A 12177-nucleotide genomic window follows, 5' to 3' on the forward strand; every position below is an offset into this window, starting at 1 on the left:
TCGGCAGCGTTTTGGGGGCGGGTACGGGGGTGTGGCTACGGCCCGGGGGCGTGGCCGCGCCCTCCGTACCCGCCCCCAGGTCGCGGCCCGGCGCGCAGGAGGCCCGCTGGCGAGCGGGGATTTACGCCTCCCTCTGGGAGGCGTAAATCCCCCGACAAAGGTAGGATGGGGGTTTAGACAGGGCCGGGCGGGTGGGTTAGGGAGGGGAAGGGAGGGGAAGGTGAGGGGAGGGCAAAGGAAAGTTCCCTTCTAGGCCGCTCCGATTTCGGAGCGGCCTAGGAGGGAACGGGGGTAGGCTGCGCGGCTCGGCGCGCGCAGGCTATACGAAATCGATAGCCTTGCGCGCGCCGATCCAGGATTTTAGTAGATACGCGCGACTACGCGCGTATCTACTAAAATCCAGCGTACTTTTGTTTGCGCCTGGAGCGCAAACAAAAGTAGGCTGTTCGCGCTCGTCTGAAAATCTACCCCCATGAGTATAGAGCTTAGCCACTACTGCTGCTTCTGGTGTGTGCTATGGCCTGCATGGAAGAGGACAGGAGTAGGCGAGCTGCTGGAGGGGGTAAGTAAAGGTGGCTTTTTAAGTTTATTTTTCTTGATTGACTGCCATTTTAATTATTTAATATTGTGTGCTTTTAAAAAATATTTTATTGGTGTTTGGAGAATTTTTAATAATTTTTATGAGGTTTTTAATTGTTGGATGTTATTTTGTTCATAGCTGTTTTGAAACATTTATTCTACTTATTAGTATAGTTTTACAATTATTTCTGTGTGGGGATCTATAGATGCTTGCTAGTTCTGTTTTCCTAATAAGTGTATTGGTTTTTAGGGCTTGATTTAATATTTGTAGTGTTGCCTTTTCATAGATAGGGTTGTTCCTGTTTGAGAGTATTCCATAATACAGGTGTAACTGTGTGCGGATTAGTTTATGTGCATTACTACAGATCCTGGGAGTATGTTAGGTTGGTTCTGTGTCTGTTACCGAGATGTTTTACTAGCATGTAAGCTAGTAAGCGTTTGTATCAGTCTTATTTATTGTTCTCAAGAGGACATGCATTGGAGGTAAACTGCTGTCTTTTCATAAGTAGGGCTATTGAGCCTGGAAGTAGAAGGAGTTTGAGTTGCTGTTACTGAGATGACACCAGAACCAGAATATCTTTTTTGTAGGGTGAGTTATATGGGGAATGTCATAAGTTTGCTTTACATCCATTATTGTGGGTCAGGGGGGTTCCCGTGGATGCAAACTGTACTTTTATATCTAGCCCCGTGACGATCATGGGTCAGTGTGTCATGCATGTGAGAACCATCTGTCAGGTGTGTCCCGACAGAAAAAAGGTTGAGAACCACTGTTTTAATGGACTGTATTAAGTCTGTGGCAGAAATAACTTGATCCCTTATAAAATATTTGAAATTGCCAGGAAATCCAATTGAGAGATTATAATATGGGATTTGCTGTCTTCCGCATATTGGTAGATCTCAGGGTTTTCTTGCAGAGAGAGAGAGAATTCAATTTTTTAAATATACATTCTGAGAATACCTGTTACTTATGTCTTACCTAAGATCCATAAGACTTTAGTGGATCCACCAGTGTGTCTCATCATTTCTGAAAAAGGCTGAGTACTGGAACCATTTTCTATTTTCACTGATATATTTCTTAAATCTCTATTCTCTGCCATACCATTCTAGGTGAAAGATTCTGCAGACAAGTACTATTTTAGTTACTTTTGATATTAAGTCACTTTATACCAACATTCCACAAGAACCGTGAGTATCATTTAGGAAACATTCCAGCTAGGAGAAAACACCACGTTCCTACTGAGTTTCTCTATGAATTGGTTATGATAGACTTTTTCAGGATTTTTTTCTTTTTGTACCAAGATATTAAGTCATAGTAACATAGTCACATAGAGATCTACAGTGGCTTGTCTGGCTAAATTCAGACTTAAGAATGTATCAACACCACCTAAACAGTAATCTATAAATTATCTCTTGATCAAAGAACAAACACCGCTGTTCAATCACTGTGAATTATTAATTTTTAATTATTTTTATCAACTTTTTCTTAAAGACTTAATTAATATGTGTTATTGTATTCTTAAACCTACACAGTAATTGGATATGTCTTTTATGCCATATTGCAATCAACTATTTATGCAAAGAAAACATTTTTGGGGAGTTGGTTGAAAGTTTCATATACTCATGTAGGCGTCCCTGCACCTTAATGCATTTATAATCATTAACTTCCAACTGCCTCCTTATATGAATTTTTTTGAAAAATGTTTTTGCCTTTTTATTCTTTAAAGTCCCAATAGTGATATGTGACATCCATTAAAACACCATGCTTTGTATAAAATGTTGCATGTACTGTTAGGGGCGGATTTTAAAAGCCCTGCTCGCGTAAATCCACCTGGATTTATGCAAGCAGGGCCTTGCGCGCCGGCGCGCCTCTTTTCCATAGGCCTGCCGGTGCGCGCAGAGCCCCGGGACTCGCGTAAGTCCCGGGGGTTTTTGTCGGGGGCGTGTCCGGGGCGTGTCGGGGGCGGGGCCAATCGATGCGGCGTTTTGGGGGTGGGATGCGGCATTTCGGGGGCGGTCCGGGGGCGTGGCTTCGGCCCGGGGCGGTCCGGGGGCGTGGCCGCACCCTCCGGAACCGCCCCCGGGTTGCCTGCCTCCATTCCCTCCGAGGCCGCTCCGATTTCGGAACGGCCTCAGAGGGAATGGAGGCAGGCTGTGCGGCTCGGCACGCGCAAGGCTGCCGATTTTGGGCAGCCGGTGCCTATCTGTCCGATTTTCAGAGAGGGGTTATCCACCGAGGGTCATAAAGAAAGCGTTCAAGCGGGCACTATATACGCACCGGGAATGGCTTTTCACACCACCTTTGCCTTCTGATGACACATCCTTCCTTTCTCTGTTGTAGGCTGGTCCATAGCCAATATGATAAAAAGACATTGGGCAGCTCTCTCCCTTAATGACCTTATGCATGGACCACTCCGCTTTACTTTTAAAAGAGGGACCAACTTACGGGACCGGCTGGTACACACAGCAAGTCACCCTAGTGAAGTGCGACCATATGTGAGAGGTGAGCATTCGCCCTGTGGCCATTGCACTATGTGCCAGCGTACGGAATTGTCCACACAATTTGTACACCCAAAAACTGGACGTGTGTTCAAATTGTTCTCTAAAACTGACTGCACTACTAGAGGAGTAGTATATGTGGTTAAGTGCCCTTGCCCCCTGTTATATGTGGGCAAGACTTCACGTATGATCAAGACAAGGATCATTGAGCACTGTTGTAATATTAGATCCTCCAGAATCGATGAGCCTCTGGTATCACACTGGCTCCAGGCGGGCCACTCCGTCGCTGCTCTCTCCTTCCTAGTCCTGGAGGTAGTCGCACTCCCTCGCCGGGGGGGAGACTTTGCCGGGATACTAGGTCGGAGAGAACAGCGCTGGATTTTTACCTTAGACACAGTTTCACCCAATGGTCTAAACAAGGAAATAGAATGGTACTTATTTTATTAATGAGCTATTAATTCTACATGTGTGTCACTGTGTTCCTATCGCTTTCAGCATCTCGCGAGAGAGATCTTTTCTCTTTCGCGCCTTTTTGTCCTTTAAATGGCTGTCACTGTTACAAGGCGTTGCGCTCCTGTTGTCAACTATAAAGGTATGAACTTTCATTTTACATTTCTTCATCCGCAGCCTTAATTGTTCCATTCTTGATGTATGTTATTTTATTATAGATTAAAATTTGCTGTGGTCCCTCCTGATGCAGCTTACCCGAAACACAGACCGTGTCGGGGGACTTTAAAATTTCCGCTTGTTTACTTGGAATGGAGTTGCCTTACTTAAATGAACTTTGAATGCCTGAAGATACAATAAAAGTATATTTGAAGTTTCAATGGAACTGTATATTCTTTCCTGCACTATGTTTATGTGAGTACTTGCTTATGTGCAAGGTTGGCTTCGGTTGATTTTCGTAAAGTCTGGGACCCCATACCTCCCAACTGCCACCGCAATTTCAGCCAAACTAAGGGTACATGAGCCTTTTTCTCCCGCCACAGAAAAACACGTAGCATTTTGTCCAAGCGCCCGATATCATGCTGTTTAAGTGAAAGCGGGAAATTTTGTAGGACATAAAGCCATTTAGGCAGGAAAACCATTTTGAAGAGATGAATATGGCCCCCGAGAGATAGGGGTAACTCCCGCTAAGCTCGTATCATATCCTGAGTGAGTGTAAGCAGGCCCGGTATATTGAGGCCATAAATGGCAGCTAAATCAGTGGACAGGTGTATCCCGAGGTACTTGATGGAGTCTACAGCCCAGCGTGGTGGGAAAGCACCATCCCATCGCTCTTTAAGGGCCTCCGGGAAAGCCAGGGCTTCCAATTTGTCCCAGTTAAGCCGCAAACCTGAAAAGGCCCCAAAGGAGGTAAACATAGCAACGCAGGTAGCGAACTTTGAGGATGCGTGAGAAAAACTAATATATCATCCGCAAATGCTGCATATTTGAATATCTCCTTCTGTGTCCAAGAGTGTAATTGTATGCCTCGTATTGTGGGTGACTCCTGCATAGCTAACAACATGGGCTCTAGGGTAAGAAGAAAAAGTAGTGGCGACAGCGGGCATCCCTGGTGAGTAAACCTTGAGACAGAAAAAGGAGTGGAGTGCACACCATTAAACAGAATAGAGGCAGTCAGATAGTGGTAGAGCAACTGAATGGCTTTATAGAAAAACCCTCCAAATCCCACAGAACTAAGCAAATGAAACATGATGCCCCATTCCACTCAGTCAAAGACTTTTTCTGTGTCAAAACTGACAACTAGATAAGAAGTGTTCATCCGATTACAGAGCACCATGGCGGTGATCACCAGCCGAACATTCGTGAGGGCATAATGTTTCCTAACAAAGCTTACCTGCCCTGGTTTGATCAAGGATGGCAAAATACCAGCTAGCCGGTCCGCCAAAATCTTGGCCAGTAGTATGTGGTCCACATTTAAAGAGATATGGGGTGATAAGAAGCGGGCTGTAAGGGATCTTTCCCAGGTTTGGGAATGAGGGTCACATGGGCCACATTCCCATGTTTTGGATAAGCACCTGTATTAATCAAAGCATTGAACATTTATGGAAGGAACTGTGTGAGTGGGTCTATAAAGACATTTATAGAACTCTGAACTGTAGCCATCCAGGCCAGGGGCTTTCAATCTGTGGGTGTTGTGGATGGCCAACTGCACCTCATCTTCCAAAATTGGCTCATTTAAGAGCCGACTCTGGTTGGCTGTGACAGAAGGGAGGTGAAGGCGTGTGCAAAAACCGTCCCATTTTTCTTGACTCCAGCCATCAAAGGTATACAGTTCCGAATAATAACTGTGGAAAGATTGCAGAATAGAGGGAGTGTCATTGACAATCTGTCCCCCCAAGGATCTGATGGCTGGTATATAATGGGACCCCCAGGCAGATTTGATCAAGTTGGCCATCAACATCCCTGTTTTATTCCCAAACCTGTAGAGTTTAAACTGATAATACAAAAGGCTCTTCTTCGCCTGCTGGTGCAACAGGGAGTTAAACGCTGTTTGCAGGGATAAATAGGACTCTCTATGTGACCGGGAATTAGAACTAATCAAAGCATGCTTTGCTCATTGGAGCTGGGTGCTGAGGGCCAGCAACCGTTTATCCAGGGTTTTCTTTCTATGCACCAGGTAGGAAATAATGTCGCCCTGCAACACCACCTTAGCCGTGTTCCAAAATAATATTGGATCTCCACTATGTTGGGCATTCAATTTAGAGAAATCCACCCACTTCTCCCGTAGATAGTCCTGAAATGAGACGTCATCCACTAGGAAATATAGGTGATGCCAGTGAAATTCTGAGGACCCCATGAGTGGTCGTGACAGCTCTATCCAGATCGGGGCGTGATCGGAGAGAACCATGTCTCCAAATCCCAGCTTTGGAAATTTTGGAAAAATAATGGGCACTCACCAGGAAGTAATCTAATCTAGAGTGGGTCGCATGCGCTCTGGAGAGGTGGGTAAAGTCTCTGTCAAAGGGATGCAAAGTTCGCCAGGTGCCCACTAAGTGTAATGAGTTCTCTGGGAGCTGAATCTCTTTACTGTAAGCCCCTGGTCTCCTGGTTCATAGCCCACACTTCTAACCACTAGGCTACTCTTCCACTCCTCCTGGCTACTCCTCCACTCCTATTTTAAATAAATAAATAAAATAATAAAGTTCTGTGCTGACAGCTTTAAACTGTGCCGGAGCCCAGAGAAAAGGAGGCAAAAGGTAACAAAAATAGAAAAAAAACAAGTGGCTCACGGTCCCCTCACTGCTGTGGGGAATCTGAAGTTAACCGAGTGTCTCCAGGCCCTGTTTATCTATCACGAGCTTCAATGGGCTCCCAGGTGCTTGCTGAGGGCCCATCAAGCATGTTAATGTAGTCCTGTATCTCCCCCACATCCAAAAACCAGCGCGGGCCTCCGGGGTGTCGCCACATGGACCTTAGCTGGGTAGACAATCATCGCACGAAGGCCCAGGTTATGCAATTTGGCACAGTAGGGGGAAAGCGCGTGTTGTTGCACTGAGAGGGCCGCGGAGAAATCCTGAAAGACAGATCTTTTTGTTGTTGTACTGAAGGGTTTTCCCCGCGCACACTGCCTGCAAAATTTCTGATTTATGAGCGAAATTTAAAATTTTCACAATGATTACTTGTGGATGATCTTGCTGAGTCCGCTTAGGGACTAATCTGTGGGCATGCTCAACCCACAGGGGTCTGCGCGCCTGTGCGAGGTTGAGTTCCTGGATTAGCCACGCTTCCAGCATCCTGGGGAGTTCTTTTTCATCAAGAGTTTCTGGCAGCCCCACGAACCGGAAATTCGATCTTTGGGACCGATTCTCCAGGTCCTCTAGATGGTCCGTGTGCTGAGCTATGGCTGTCTTCAGAGCTGCCAGCTCAGATTGTGAGGCGTGGAGGCCATCTTCCGCATCTGAAAACTGCTGCTCTAACTCGGTAAAGCGCCTTTCGTAACCGGCAATGGAGGTGGTGAGATCCAGGAGTTGGTTTGAGATTTTCTTGAATTCCGGTTCCAGGGCCTCCACCACAGCAGCTTTTATGTTGGCCCAGTTTGCAGGTACAGGTGGCTCTGTTGCTCCAATATAGTCATCGGACTGCATATCTGTAGGCCACAGTGTGACCTTATCTCTTTCTTTTTTGGCTGTCCATGTCGACATCGCCACCGGGAAATGGTATCAGTGTATAGTAGGAATAAGAAACTATCTTCAAGGACCCTCAAGTTGGCATTGGCTGCTATGGATGGGGCTGGATGGCTAAATCGGGAGCCGAGAGGGGAAAGCTACCTCCGCTCCCCTTCACAGCATCACATGATCTCCTCCACTGTCTTTTAAATGTTGTCCATTTAGCTAAAAGGAGGCATGTTTCTAGGGCCATTTTCTCAATGGACACAAATATGGCATTCGATTACATTTCTTGGGCCTTCTTATTTTATATTCTCAAGTACTTTGAGTTTACTGCTGACTTTATTTCTTGGATTCAAGCTCTATACTCCAATCTGACTGCCTGGTTTCTTTCTAATGAAATGGTTTCATACCCCTTTGTTATAAACTGAGGGACAAAACTGGGTTGCCACCCCCTTTTTCCTTTGTTGTTTGACTTGGTTATTGAACCTTGACCCAAGCGATGTCATTCTCCTTTGATTCATGGATTTCTATTTCACAATACCAGCCATAAGATATCTTTATATGTGGATGACGCCCTCTTATATCTCACTGATATGTCACATTCTTTACCTGCACTGTTGCGAATTTTCACCGATTATAGCTCCCTGTCTGGTTATGTTGTTCATTATTCCAAATCCAAAATTACACAGGTCCAGAATGGAGAGTTCCTAAGATTGTGAATACTTTCAAGATGTTGTGACCGTCGGTCTTCGACGGCTTCGCCCCGCCTACCTCTCACTACTTGCGGCTCCTCCTGCTCACCTCGGACTACTGGCTGCCGCAGCGTCTGTTTGCTGTCCTCTCCGGCGTCCCTGGACCGGCTTTGGTGCTGCCTCCCACCATGCTCCTCCAAGGTACCTTAGGGTGCATGCGCACACGCTGCCCTCATCTTTATTTCCACGTTGGTGCGAAGCTCACGGGCATCCCCCTGATATGACATCATGCTGCCTGGATATTTAAGCCTACAGTATTTGCTAACTCATCGAGTTAGCAATGGAACCCTACGGGTGGGATTTACTCTCCATACCGAAGCTGCTCTGCCACTTCAGCGCTATCTGGAACTCTTACACCCTTCGGGACTGCTAAGGGGGTACCTACTCCTCAGGGGCCTCTTCTGCTTCTTTCAGGTGCTATCAGAAAACCGGTACTCGCTCCTCGAGGGCCCATGTTCCCTGAGTTGCTGCCTGCATCTTCAAATCTTTCTACTTGGAAGACTTCACTAACAGTTTCCATCTGTGTACAACTACCATCTATTCCACAGTACTGCTTCACTGGAACCAGGTACTCTCTCTTCGAGGGCCTGCCCCCTGTTCCGGTACCAGACCTCTCGTCTAGTGGAAACTCTGTTACTGCTACATGAGTACAATACAACTGAGTCTCTCTGCTCTAAGGGATCAGGTACTCACTCCTCGAGGGCCTGCCCTTTGTTCCGGTGCCAGACCTCTCGTCTAGTGGAATCTCTGTTACTGCTACATGAGTACAATAAAACTGAGTCTCTCTGCTCTAAGGGATCAGATACTCGCTCCTCGAGGGCCTGCTCTCCCTGTCTCGGAGCTTTTCCTAATTCTACCTGGGACTCTGAATGCTTCTCATTGTGTGCTCATAACTCTCAGTCTCTTTTCACTACAGCACAGCCTAGCAAAGGATTCACTGGTCCAGCGTTCTGTGGGAGACCTGCCCAGCTGGGCTCAACATCCACTACTCACTACTGCCACCTCTGGTGGTTTCCAAAACTGTTTAATAAAAGATTCAAATCTGTGTTTGTGTGTCCAGAGTCTAGCCTGACACTGTGGTGCCTCACGGGACTACCCCCCGTGGGTGTGGTCAGCTGCCACAGTGTCCAAGGATCCACCCAAACATCAATAACCATAACACAAGAGGGCCCATGTGGGCATTAAGTATTTGGGGATTTGGATTCTGAGATACCTCACTACGATTTATAAAGAGAACTTTACACCTATTCTTGATAAGATTAAGTTAGATATTGGTAAATGGACATCTCTTCCTACATCTTTATTGGGCAGGGTTAACCTAATAAAAATGGCTATTCTTCCTAAGTTTTTATACCCGTTTTGACATATCTCTTGTGATATTCCGAGAGCTGTTTTTTGTCAGTTCAAAATTAATATTTCCAGTTTCTTATGGTGTGGTTGACCTCCAAGATGTAATTACTCTGCTGTGACAAAACCCAGAGATGCAGGCCGGGCTGGGCTACCTGACTTTCAGTTATATTATTGGGCTTCTTGCCTGGTATGTTTGCATGCTTGGCTGGGCGTAGACCCACCGCAGCCTTGGCTAACAGTGGAAGAAGGTAAAGCAGGTGGTTACAGTTTATCATCTTTATTACAGGTGCCCTCCACTTCTGTTATCTCTCGTACTGTTGGGAGATGTAGCCCAATTGTAGCTCATACTTTGAGAGTTTGGAAGACGGTACAGAAGAGGTTAGGGCACACAGTGGGAATCCGGACTTATATGACCTCCATCTTTAGAAACCTCTCCTTGTCCTTAAGTACTTTTACTTCTGATGTTCTTCTTTGGAACTCTTCTGGATTACAGATTGTAGGTCAATTGGTGTGAAACCCTTTATTGACCTTATGGCAAGTTCCCAGTCCTAAATCACACTTGATATCTTTATTTGCAGCTACATACTGACATTTTGAAACCTCCTGGGATTTCGCCTAATCTTGAGGTGAGGGGCTAGAAGAGATTCTTTGTTGTAAGTACGGGGCTCGTCATTTGTCTCGATGTTTTAAATAACTTTTCAAAAAGCAAGTATTGCCTGAGGTTATTCAAAATAGAACATGGATTTATAAGGTGATTTAGATGTTAAAACCTGAAAATTTATTTGGGAGGCTGCCAGACATATATCTGTCTGTCAAAAGAGTCAAGATCTCTTGTATAAATTATTACATTGCATGTACTGTACACCTACTTTTTATGTCAAATTCAGTACTGCTAGTGCTTGCTGTTAGAGGAGGTGTCACTAAGTGGGTACATACATTATATACATATGTGGTGGGAATGTGCAGAAGTGCAACAATTTTGGACTCAGGTGGGTGATACAATTTCAGTAATCTGTGGTCAGACATTAGTCATTGAATCTTTTCTTTGCCTTTTGGGTTAATGGCCTGATTGGTCAATTTCTGTCAACTTCGCATACAAGAGAAATCAACTTCTTCATGCTACTCGTGTGACTACAGTACACATGTGGAAATGTTCCCCATCCATTTCCTGTTGGTACAGTAAGGTTGCAGATATCACCAGTACGGAAAGATTGTTTTACATTCTCATATAAGAATTGGATGTATATTCTGACATTTAGTCGCCTTATTGGAACTGGAGACTTGTAGTTTGTGAGATGCCTTGCACACCCCCCCCCCCCCCCCACACACACACACACACCCTTTTATTTTGTTTTTTTTATTTCTCCCCCGGGTTATTGTACAATTCATCTGCTACACTTGTATTGACTCATTGTTGGTTTCAGTGCTGTACTCTAAATGTGGACCTTTCGTATATACTATGTAAAATGTATAATGTTTAAATAAGTACTTTTTTAAAAAAATCAGGGAGAAGAGGAAGGGAAGGGAAAAGAGGAGGACCTATGGACCTGTGCCCTGGATCTTTAAAGTACCTTGCAACGCCTCCAATCTCTATTGTCAAAGAATTTAACCAGCTTTCTATGGTTAAGAGCAATGGACTGTAAGGAAGCTGCTGTAAAAGTCCATCTTGTGAGGCAAAATTGTTTTCAGACATATATTCTCCTCTCTCCCTTGACATTATTTAAACCAGGGGAGATGCTTTCTTGGGTGAAACCTCTGACAGAGGTGATAAGGTCAGTTATTTCACTCAAAACATCTCCTGCTACATCTCACGATGCTGCGTTCACAGCATGGGCTACACAGTGCACATAGTGCTCTCTTGGCTCCTCACGCTTCACAAGAGCCCTGCAGTCCACTAATGCCTCCAGCTCCATTTAAGGTTCCAACATAGCAATGACCACAGGACCTAGTAAGAGGAAGATTAAAGCAGCAGAGTACATCCTTTCAAAACAGCAACATGTTTTAGACGTTACAGCATCCGCTTCATGGAAGCCAAAAAATGAATTCCTTCATCCACATATCCTCTGTAACAATGTGAAAGCAAAATGAAACCTGCTCCATTGTGGTAATAGCTGTAGTCTCGTCCACAGTTATATTGTAGAAAACAGTTTCTTCAGTATCTCTCACTAATGTACATAGAACATTGTGAGCGACGATTGTAAGCATCTCATTCATAATAGAAGGTGAAATTCATTAGTAATGTGCAGTGCTGCAGATAAGCTGGCACAGTCAGGTGCAAAAGGTAAGACACAGAGACAGGATGCAGCCCCTCTCCTTCGGGCAGCCAGCGGGAAACAGGAGGAGAGGGGCTGGGGAAGGAGCAGAGCAATTGTTTTCTTCTTTCCTCTGTGCTCTTTCCAGTCTCACTCCCTTTCCTCATGTTCCCACACTCCCCATATCTGTTAAAAGCTGTTTCAGATATTCCTGGATTAGGGAAGAAAAGCAAGCTGCAGGATGAGAACTGATCGACCACCCATCTCCCCCTGGACAATTCTACTAAGCAGCCACTTACAGTATGAAGGCAGAAGGAAAAAGCTCTGAAAGGGAAGGTTTGCATAATTTGCACTGAAGGACAAATTGAGCCCTTTATACTATTTGATTATATTCTTAAATTACTGTATCCAAATGGAGTTCTTGATTAATTTATATTGTAGAGAAGCGGTTGTTGCTGATTCATGTTTGCCTAATGTTTATACTGAGTTTTGCTATACTGCTTCAGTAAAATTTACCTGTTGCATTTACAACCCTCAGCTCTGCCTATGATGAGTCAGCTGCTGCCTGTTGGGATCAAGTCTGGGCTCACTCTGTCTTGGTTGCTCTAATATGACAGCGGCCCCTGGACTCAC

General features: G+C 45.2%; 1 long non-coding RNA gene across 1 annotated transcript; it reads left to right on the forward strand.

Moving 5' to 3' along the window:
* The first annotated feature begins 2809 nt into the window (after positions 1–2809).
* Positions 2810–3872, forward strand: LOC115086152. Its single transcript, XR_003855112.1, has 3 exons — positions 2810–3079; positions 3571–3667; positions 3744–3872. It is a non-coding gene; the product is annotated as an uncharacterized LOC115086152 (long non-coding RNA).
* Positions 3873–12177: the final 8305 nt, after the last annotated feature.

The sequence above is a fragment of the Rhinatrema bivittatum genome, chromosome 2 (genome assembly GCF_901001135.1).
Source record: "Rhinatrema bivittatum chromosome 2, aRhiBiv1.1, whole genome shotgun sequence".
NCBI classification, from domain to species: Eukaryota; Metazoa; Chordata; class Amphibia; order Gymnophiona; family Rhinatrematidae; genus Rhinatrema; species Rhinatrema bivittatum.